Below are 10,454 nucleotides of genomic sequence, written 5' to 3' on the forward strand. Positions count from 1 at the left end.
ATCATAATTCTCATTTAATTTCACAAGGTATGGTGAGAATCCCATAATCTTCACTTAGGGGAAATGAGACTATCTTTAAACTTGGCCATGTCATAACCTTAATATGATATAGCTTTATACAATTGTAACCTACTTCACATCAGTCAATGTGTCCCCTTCAGGAACTGGGAAGTTCCTGGAGGAGACATAATAACTGTCTTTTAGTATTTCAAGGGTTGTCACACAGACCAGGGATTAGACTTCTTTGTTCCAGCCAAATGGGTCTTCTTGATGTTCCTCACCCAAAATATTCCATCTACCATTGCCTTACCTTTTCTAGAATGTCTTCTGTCTTCAACCAAAATCTACTGGAGTCCTGTAATGGTAATGGAATTTAAAGATCCCCTTGTATTGGCTTGGTTTTCTGGGTAAGTGTTAAAAGCCAGAGCTTGTGAATCCCACTTGTGGGATGGACTTGTAGATGTGAAGATATGGGGCTGAACTAGGAGGAGCTGGTGCCATGGATAGAGAGGCCCAAGCAAAGAGAGGCCAGAAGAACTTTTGGGAGCAGCATTGTGGAAGTAGAGAGAGAGAGGACTGCCAGTCAAAGCCACCCAGATTGCTGAGGGCCAGTTGGAGCTGCCCAGGACTTTTGAGAACTGACACCTGGAGCTGCGAGAACTGAGGAGGCATGACTGTGGTGCCTGTATTTTTTTTTTTTTTTGGTCTGTTTTGATGTTACTTTGACAGATTCATCTGCTGGTAAAGGACAATGCTGTTGTTGTAGAGGTCCTGGAAACTTGCTGTTGGTTCAGAAGCCCTGAAGGAGGATTTTCTTGTTGTATGTTTACAGAAATCCTGAAGGAGGGTCTTGCTAATGTTTTCAGGGGTCCTGAGACTGTTCTGCAGGCAGAGAGTGAATTGATGAGGACACTGGCAATGTACATTGTTGCTTTGTTAAGCTTTGTCTTCCCAGGAACAGGGATTGCTGAGAACTTGCCTGGGGTCAAGATAAAGAAAAGACATCTCTTTGGGTATTGAATGCTGTGATGATATCATGTAACCTTATTGTAGCTTAGGGGTAGATGGCCTTTGTGCTTTGCACTGCCCCTTTGAGAAGGTACTTGGTGGTAATTGACAATAATTGTACTTCAGTTGTGATCCAGGGAGTACTTTCATTTTTGTGCTTTGTGACTGACCAAATGAATGTACTTTGTTTATGGTTGGAAACTAATCTCCAGTTCAATAGACAGAAGACTTTGTGATTGACTAAATGAATGTACTGCCTAGGGGTGGGTACTTGGACTTTAGTACTTTGTGATTGAATTGAGGACTTACTAAATTATTGAGTTACACATGGTGAATGCTGTATTTTTTATTTTTCTGTGAATGTTTTGCCTTAATCTGTCACTGAATAAATGGAGTTTGCTATGCTTGTAATCCAAACCTGGAAGTTGCTGGTACTTGGTGTTACAAATCCCAAGTTTCCTTCCTAGGTTAACTCAGTCTTCTCCATGAATCTTCTCCCTATTTCCCCCACTTGCTAGTGCCCTCCTCTGCTCCCCCCCCCCCCAATTATTTTGGGTTTGTCTTGTATATAGTTTATACTTATAAATGTACACGGTATTTCCCTAAATAGAATGTAAGCTTGAGGGCAGGGACTGTCTTTTGCCTCTTTTTGTATTCCTAGAGCTTAGCATACTGCACAGCACATAGTAGGTGCTTAATAAATGTTTCATTGATTTGTTGATATAAGTGTAACATGTTGCTTCCTCCAAAAGAAGAGACTTTCATTTTTGCTATTGTATCCCTAGTGCCTGGCACATGGTAGGCTCTTAATAAAAATTTGTTTGATTCTTCTGCTTGGCCAAAATAGGTAGAAGCAGGAGCAATGCTCCAGGGTTACAAAGAGACAAATTTGGGCTTGATGTAATGAGAGATATCCTCAAAATCAGAGCTATGTAAAAGTGGAATGAGCTGTTTTGTGAGTCAGTGAGTTTTCTTAATCTTCAAGCTAAATGACTGTTAGCTACATTAAGGAAGGGAACACCAGTAAAAGTTTAATGAAGACCCTATTGGTCTCCCTCACAGCCCCTAGTATTAAATAATGGCTACATAGTAGGTACTCAATAAATATTTGTTGAGTCAAAAACACCCACGGCTGAGGGGTGCTACGTATATGGTCTATATTGCTTGTTGGGAGCTTCAAAGGAGAAGGAAGGAATCTGAGGCAGTGAGGGGGCATAAGTTCACAACTTCATGTGACCCTTTAATTCTGTCTCCTTCCCTTCCCCCATTTATAAAATGGAGATACTAATAGCATCACTTTATTGTTGTGAGGATAAAATGAGAGATGTGTAAAGTATTTCACAAACCTTATAGTGGTATGTAAATGGTAGCTATTACCATCATTATTATATTCTGGATTTCTTTGGGTCTGGACCTATGATTCCATTAGTGGAGGAAATTCCTGAAGCTAACCTGCTCTGCATTTTATAGTCTTATATAGACAGTGGCCTGGAGCATTGAGAAGTTAAGTATCTCCTCCAGAGTCCCCCTTGAATTGGCTGGGACTTGAGCTCAGATCTTTGTGACTCCAAGGTCCACCCTCTTGCTATTATGCCAGAACCCCTTCTATGTACACCCTGTACATACCAGTCATCTTGGCTCACGTGACTCTGGAAGAGAGAGTGAGGTGATGAGTTTGCACAACCCTGCCTCACTTAAATCTAATTCATGTGTAAGTCAAGACATTCCTGTGATGTCCCTGGGACCTCTTAAAAAATGAACAATTTCCTGCCTCTGCAAATAGGGGACTGACTGTGGGGATTGGTGACTCAAGTCAGGTAAGACTTCACGGCCAGCTTGAAGGGCCCAGCACTTTTTAGATCCCTGGGCCCTCTTGTAGCCCCAATCCATCCTGCTGCAGGTTTGTCATCTAATTTAGAAACCCGCTGAAAACAAATGCTTTTGGAAGGAGCCCAGCAGAGGGTGAAAAGCTCTCCTGAGATTCCTAGGGCGTTGGCAACTCATGAGAGAAACTTCATAAACAGTAATAATATCTGAAGCAAGTGGGTTAGATAAAAATACAAGAACAACTGCTTCCCATCAGGAGAAGAAAATATCCCTATCATTGCCTGTAGACAGTCACGTGAAAATTTCATGTCTTCAACCAATTCAAAATATGAACTGTATTGATGAGGTCCATGGGATTTTTAAATACTGAGGGATTTGCATGGGGGTGCTCATCTCTCTTTAAGAAACAGGCACAGGATGCATGGCTGATTGGGTCCACTCCAGATACGATTTTTTTTTTCAGTTGGACCTGTAATTTCATCAGGGAGCACCTGATAAGAAATTTTCCTCTACCAATACATGTCCACATATTCTCTGTGACCATAGGCAAGTAACTTAACCTCTCAGTGGCTCTCAGCAAGGGTCAATCTGTTTTGGTTTCTTCTCCTGACTCTACTTCCCCACAATGCCTTAGCTGCTGTCTCACCCAGGGAAGTTCTCTCAGTGCCTGTGAGCTCACACTGATTTCAGTGATGTTTCTCTCTCTCTTTTTTGCTTTTTGGAGGGGGGAAGGTAGGGCAATTGGGGTTAAGTGATTTGCCCAAGGTCACATGGCTAGTAAGTGTTAAGTGTCTGAGGCCGGATTTCAGCTCAGGTCCTCCTGACTCCAGGGCTGGTGCTCTATTGCACCAAATAGCCCTCCCCTCCCCCCTGCCCTTCAGACTCCCTTCTCCCTCCTCGGATCTCCATTTTGAGGAAGGGCCTAGGCCAGCCATTTTTATTCCTCTCCTGGCTCTGCTTTTGGCTCTCTGAACTTTACCACTATATCCCCATTAGCCCCTCCCCCCAACCCTTTTCAACACCTTTTTATGTATTGCAGCAGTTCAAGCTTTCTGGTCTCAAGATCAAACTTCTTTTCTTTTTCCCTTAACTTCTTTTCTTTTTTATCACGAGTCTTTTGGAATTAACTAAAATTCTTAAAAAACTATTGAAGACCCTCCAAAGAGCTTTGTTTGGGGAAGGGTTCTATCTACCAATATTTATCATATTAGAAATGAGAGCATCTTAGTATTATTATTATGAAAACAGTTTTGATACTGTAGACTCCCCAGAATGGTTTCCGGACCACCCCTGGGGGAGTTCCTGGACCAGACTTTGAGAATTGGTGATGTATTATCCAGGAGAATGTAAACTCCTTGAAGGCAGGGACTGCCTTTCTTTTTGCTTGTATTTGTATCCCTAACATTTAGCCTCTAACATATTAAGAACTTAAGATAAAGTTGTTGACTTGACTGATTTTGTTAAGGTACTGGACACTAAGGTCCTCTTCTCAATCTGAACTGCCAGACATTTAAACTATGGCAGAGAGCACAACTCCCGTTGAGTTGACCAAGTAGCCTGAATGCCGAGTGCATGTTTGCCTAAAAGACTTTTTTATGGGGAACTCATGCAAGGCAGCACTCACATGGAGGTCAGAAGAAGTAGAACAAGGACACTCTCAAGGTCTCTCTGAAGAACATGAGTATTAATTGAGAGACATGGGAGACACTGGCACAGGACCCCCAGAATGCCATACCTACATCAGAGAAAGTGCTGTGCTCCATGAGCAAAAGGAGAATTGCTGTAGCACAAGAGAAATGTGAGCTGTGAAGATCTAGAGACATCTAAATCCCAAATGTTCAAAAGGACTATCTGTGCCTAGCCTTCTGAGCTCATGTTGGATTGATCAGCCTCTTGTAGCCTGGTCCTTTGAGTATGAAAGATGAACAACCACAACAATTTTCTATCTGGGCACTTCAAATAGTTTTTGTTGCTGTTTTTAAAAAATCTTATTTTTTTAATGCAGTCATGGTCTAAGGCTAAATTCTTCTTGTAGGATTGTAGGATTATAGATTTAGTGTTAGAGGGGATTATTTTATAATCATTCTGTAGAAGGTGAAATGAGGTCAAAGAAGCATGTCTGTTTCAGGTCACATAGGGAGGAAATGATAGAGGTCTGGTTCAAAGCTAGGTTCTCTGGCTCCAAATCCAGCACTCTTACCATCACACCAGATGATCCAGACACTGACATAATTGTCTGCTCTGAGACTCCTTGTCCTTTTCATCCTCCCCTCCTTTGGCCTAACCTCCCTATCCCCCAGAAGGGTCAGGTTCTCATCAGCTTCATTGCTCAAACCTGTCTGATTCTGTAACATTCTCTTTTTGGAGCCTCCAGAGGCAGAAACTACAGTGACCAAACATTCCAAAACATGCATCAGTACTCTGGGCATGGAAAGTAGGACATGTGCGACCTGAGTCCTTTTAGCGCTTCTGACCTTCATGGGTGAATTGGCAATATGTGGATAAAAAGAATCTTCCTTTTTATTTTTGCCAAAATATCTGCCAGTCAAATGAATGGAAATGCCATTAGAAATAGAAATGGTTTTCTGGAAGACAGAAAAAGGTTTTCTTCCAGACCTCCCTCAGTGATAATGGAGCTTGGTATTTATAGCTTTGCTACCCACTCAGCTCAGACAACAATCACTGAATGAGGTCACCTGGGGGTCACTGTGGACTGGTTTTGCTGTGAACAGTGCTAATTCTCATAGACACTTACCCCAGGCCAAGTCCCAGGGAAATAAGAGACTGAGGAACCAGGGCAATGTACTAATTGGAAGGCCTTCTTAGGGCCTCAGCATCCTGTACAAAGTCTTTTGTTTATCTCTGGCCTGGCCTACTTGTCTATACTCCTCACCCCACGCCCTTTTCCCTTTCCCCTTTCCAAGCCCTGGACTTTGGAATGCTTCTTTTGGCTTTTATCATCTTAATGCTACTCCAGCTCAAGGTAATTTTAACCATTTCTATTTTCCAGGGTTTATATTGTACTTGACTGTAGTAATGAGAGAGAAGAGATGACAGAAAATGCCCTGGGCTTGAGTCAATCTGTTGACAAGCATTTATTAAGCACCTATTATATTCTTCCTCTAGGATGAAGATGAGTTCATAAAATTAGAATGAGGCTTAATTACAGCATTCCCATTGTTATCACTATAGTCATTGTGCATATGGTTATTCTGGTCTGCTTAGTTCACTTTACATCAAATTGTACAACTCTACTCATGTTTCCCTGAATATCTCACATTCATAATTTCTTCATTAAATTCATTTAGACAATTTATTTAGACTTTTTCAAATAGATGGACACCTACTTTGCTTCTGTCTTTGCTACCCACAAAAAAAAGTTGCCACGAATATTGTCATATATATTGGACCTTTCTTTTCTTTTCTTTTTGGAGGGGGGAAGGCAGGGCATTTGGGGTTAACTGACTTGCCCAAGGTCACACAGTTAGTAAGTGTTAAGTGTCTGAGGCTGGATTTGAACTCAGGTCCTCCTGACTTCAGGGCCAGTGCTTTGCACTGCATCACCTAGCTGCCCCAGGACCTTTATTTAGTTCGGTCATTTACCTATTTGGGATATATGATCAGAAGTGGATTTCTGGCTCAAAAGGTATGAACAGTTTAGTTACTTTTCCTACATAACTACACATTGCTTTCTAGAATGGCTGTACTAATTTATAGTTCCACCAACAGTATATGTCTTTCTACAGACCCTTTAACACTGACTTTCTAACTCTGAACTGTTTTAATTTTAATTTCTTCTGCTTTTGGTAATTTAGAGTACAGGTATCAAATTCAAATAAGAAAGGGACCACATATTAACTTAGAAAACCACAAATTGACATTATCTATGTTGTATTGTATTTTTATTTTGTTAAACATTTCCCAGTAATATTTTAGTCTGGTTTGGGTGCCACTTGGGAGTTTTGCTGGGCCCCCAGTAGTCTGTGGGCAGAGAGTTTGATACCTCTAGGTTGTTGATAGTTCAGAATTTTTTTGAAAACTATTTGTTCATATCCTTTGACCCCTGATCTATTGGGGAATTATTCTTGGTCTTATGTATTTGTGTAAATTCCCCTTAGGAAAAATGGAAAGAAAGAAGGGAGAAAGGTAAGAAGGAAGGAAGGAAGGGAAGAAAGTAGGAAGGAAGGAAAGAAGGAAGGAAGGAAGGATTCAAGACCTTCCCCACCCCCACTCTTCTGCTCCATCCTAAAGAAGCTAATGGGGGAAGAACATAGATGAAAGGGAGCTGAAAAGCAAGGAGGGTTTGGTAGTGGGAGATGAGGATATCAGTGAGAAAGCTGATTTTGAAGTCTGGGAAATCAGGAGTAGAGCTAGGAAGGTCATGAAGACTGACTGGCTTGAGCCACTCCACAAAATGGAAGGCTCCAAGAACTCACCAATCCAAGAAGGGGAATAGGCCTGGCAGAGGGATATTCCAGGGCTTGAAGGCCATAGAAGTGGTTGAATGTTCCAGGGTGAGGAGGCCCCAAGTACTGAGAAAAATTCCAACATAAGATAGTTGCCAATGCAGTTTTGAAGTCCAGAACATCAGGAGCAGAGCCAGGAAGGGGATATAAAAACACATATAAAACACATATATGTAATATGCATGTAAAAGTATGTGCATATACACAGAAACCTATTTACGTATATATATACACACATTTATGCATACATAAAACGACAGATTTTGGAATCAGATTTTTATCAGTTTTTTTTTCTATTCAGCGGTTTCTTTTATTCTAAGTTAATTTGGTTCTTGTAAAAGCTTTTACATTTTATGTAATTGAATCAGTATATTTCATAGAAAGTTATTTTCAAGATCAGAAAAAGCACTAAGGTTTTAGAACGTTTTTATAGATTTTTTTGTTTCTACATCACATTCATTTCAAAATATATGCCTCTTTCTTCTTCTGCCCAGAGCACCATCCTGTGTTACAAAAAAAGGAGGTGAGCAAAACGAACCAACACATCAACCACATATCACGTGATATGCAATTTTCTACACCTATGGTCCTACACCTGTGGCCCCTTCACTCACGCAAAGGATGGGGGAAGATGAATTTTTTCATCTCTTTTTTTGGGAATGAGTACATCATCATTACACAGCAACCCGTAAACTCCTGAAACCTTAAGCCAAAAGCAAATCATCCCATTAGTCATATAGCCTCAGCTCAGTGCTCTCCCTCCTTTCTCTCAATGTTCATTGTCTATGGACAGCTCCCTGAGTAGGAGAGAGAGCAGGGGGACTTCTGGTCCAGCTAATACTAATCCAGGCTTTGCAATGAAGAAGGAATATTTTAGCATAAAATTCAATTCCATCCCTTGAACAGCTGGCCCAAACTCATCAGGGAACAGCAGGTTTAAAGGAACAAAGGTGAAATGGCATGGGAGGGGGTAGGGGACATGGCTGGCAGCTAATAAAATTAGGGGGAAAATGGTTGGGTTTCTCTCTAATTAATGTTCCAATTGGTTTAACATAAGGATGTGGAGCTGGGCAGGAAAATGGGACCTAGGAATGAATACAGCTAAAATAGAAGTCTCAGATGAGAGGAAAGAAAATAAATTATGTCATTTCAACTAAGTCATAGAATCAGAATCTCATCTCTGGAATGAGTCCTGGATTTAAAAAAAAAAAAAGAAAAAAGACCATCAAAAAGGCAAAACCAACTGTGTAGTAAAAAAGAAAAAATTACATCCATTTCAAATTTGTGTCTCCAGACTTGTGTAATTTTACAAAGATAAAACCAGGCATAAAAAAGTAAGCCTAGGCCTTAGTGTGATAAAGCTGTTGTATATTTGAGGATATATAAACCAAAATGAAATTCTGGTGATTTACCAGTCTGGGATGGGGAAATCTCATCAATAATTCACTTCAAAGGTAGAAAGTTGACTCTGCATCTGATTCTAAGCAATGATAAGCAAACTCTCTTTTTGGGAGGAGGACAATATTATATTTAAGCCTCACAATTTGAAAGCACTCTGATGATTAGAAAAGTCTAGAAAGTCTGATGTTCATTATTATTTCTTTTTTAAGGTTAAATTCTATTTTTAAAATTATGTTGATTTTTCAAAATCGAGTCTCCCTATCCCTCCAGGCTAGAAGTCCAGTAGCCATTTACTGGCATGATCCCATTATCCAATGCTATAGAAGGTTTGATCTGCTGTGTTTCTAGCTTGGGTGGTTAGGCAGTATGGTGGCCTCCGTTCTTAGGGGCTTACCATATTGTTACTGGACCTAACATGGACACCCTGATCAGTTGTAGCCTTACTGCAGTTCATAATTACCAAACTAAAGTAATCCACTAGCCTCAGCCTCCCCAGCAATTGGTACTACAAGTGTTCACCACTACTTTATTTAATTTTTTTCAATGAACATTTATTTTTCTCTCCCTAACTTCTCCCCTTCCCTCTACTTTAAAAAGCAAAACCAAAAATGAAACTTTTGAAACTGATATGACTAGTCAAGTAAAGCAAACTGAGACACTAGACAAGTTAAAAAAAAAATGAAAGAATCACTGAGTCCCCCACCTCTCTGTCAGGAGGTGAATAATGTTCTTAATCATCAGGACTCCGGAATCATAGTGGGCCCCTGGGATAATGTGAGTTTTTACAGCGTTCATAGTTGTTTATTATTTTCAGTGTTGTCACTGCCTAAATTGTTCTTCCAGTTTTGCTTACCTTGCTTTGCATCAGTTCATATGGGTCTTCCCAGGTTTCTTGGAAAGTCAAAAAGTCAAGTACAAACAATGCCCTAGGGATATGAAGAAAAGCAAAACCAGCCCCGCCCTCAGGGACTTCACGTGGTAACGCGCCGGCAACGAGACTTCGCCTCATAACGCGCCGACAACGAGACGTCGCATCCTAACGCGCCGGCAACGAGACGGCGCACTGTAACGCGCCGGCAACGAGACGTCACATCGTAACGCGCCGACAACGAGACGGTGCATTGTAACGCGCCGGCAACGAGACGTCACATTGTAACGCGCCGGCAATGAGACGGCACGTTGTAACACGCCGACAGTAACGCGCCGGCAATGAGACGTCGCACCGTAACGCGCCGGCAACGAGACGGCGCGTTGTAACGCGCTGACAATGAGATGCACATTATGCGTGTGCATGTGTGTGTGTCATGTGTGAAAAACATCCAAAAGACCAGGGCACTGAATCGTAGGATACTTGGAAGGGATGAAGATAGGAAAGGGCCAGGTTGGGAAGGGCTTTAAATGTCAAACTGAGCATTTTATGTTTTATTCTGGTAGCAATTAAAAGTCACAGAAGTCGATCAAATAAGGCAGGGTGTGTGAAACATGGTAAGACTGCACTTTAGGGAAATGCTTTTGGCAGCTCAGTGGAGGATGGATTAGGATGGAGACATCTAAGGCAGGGACAGTCTAGTGTGAGGTGATTTTAGGGCCTCCTACCAGCATTGGATAGTGGATAGAGTGTTGGATGTGGAGTCAGAAAGATTCATCTTGGTGAACTCAAATCTAGCCTCAGGCACTTACTAGCCGTGTAACCCTGGGCAAGTCACTTAATCCTTTTTGCCACCGTTTCCACATCTGTAAAATGGGCTAGAG

This window comes from Petaurus breviceps, unplaced genomic scaffold (assembly GCF_028583685.1).
Source record: "Petaurus breviceps papuanus isolate PSGF00001 unplaced genomic scaffold, PetGlider_PUasm1.0 90778, whole genome shotgun sequence".
Classification (NCBI taxonomy): domain Eukaryota; kingdom Metazoa; phylum Chordata; class Mammalia; order Diprotodontia; family Petauridae; genus Petaurus; species Petaurus breviceps.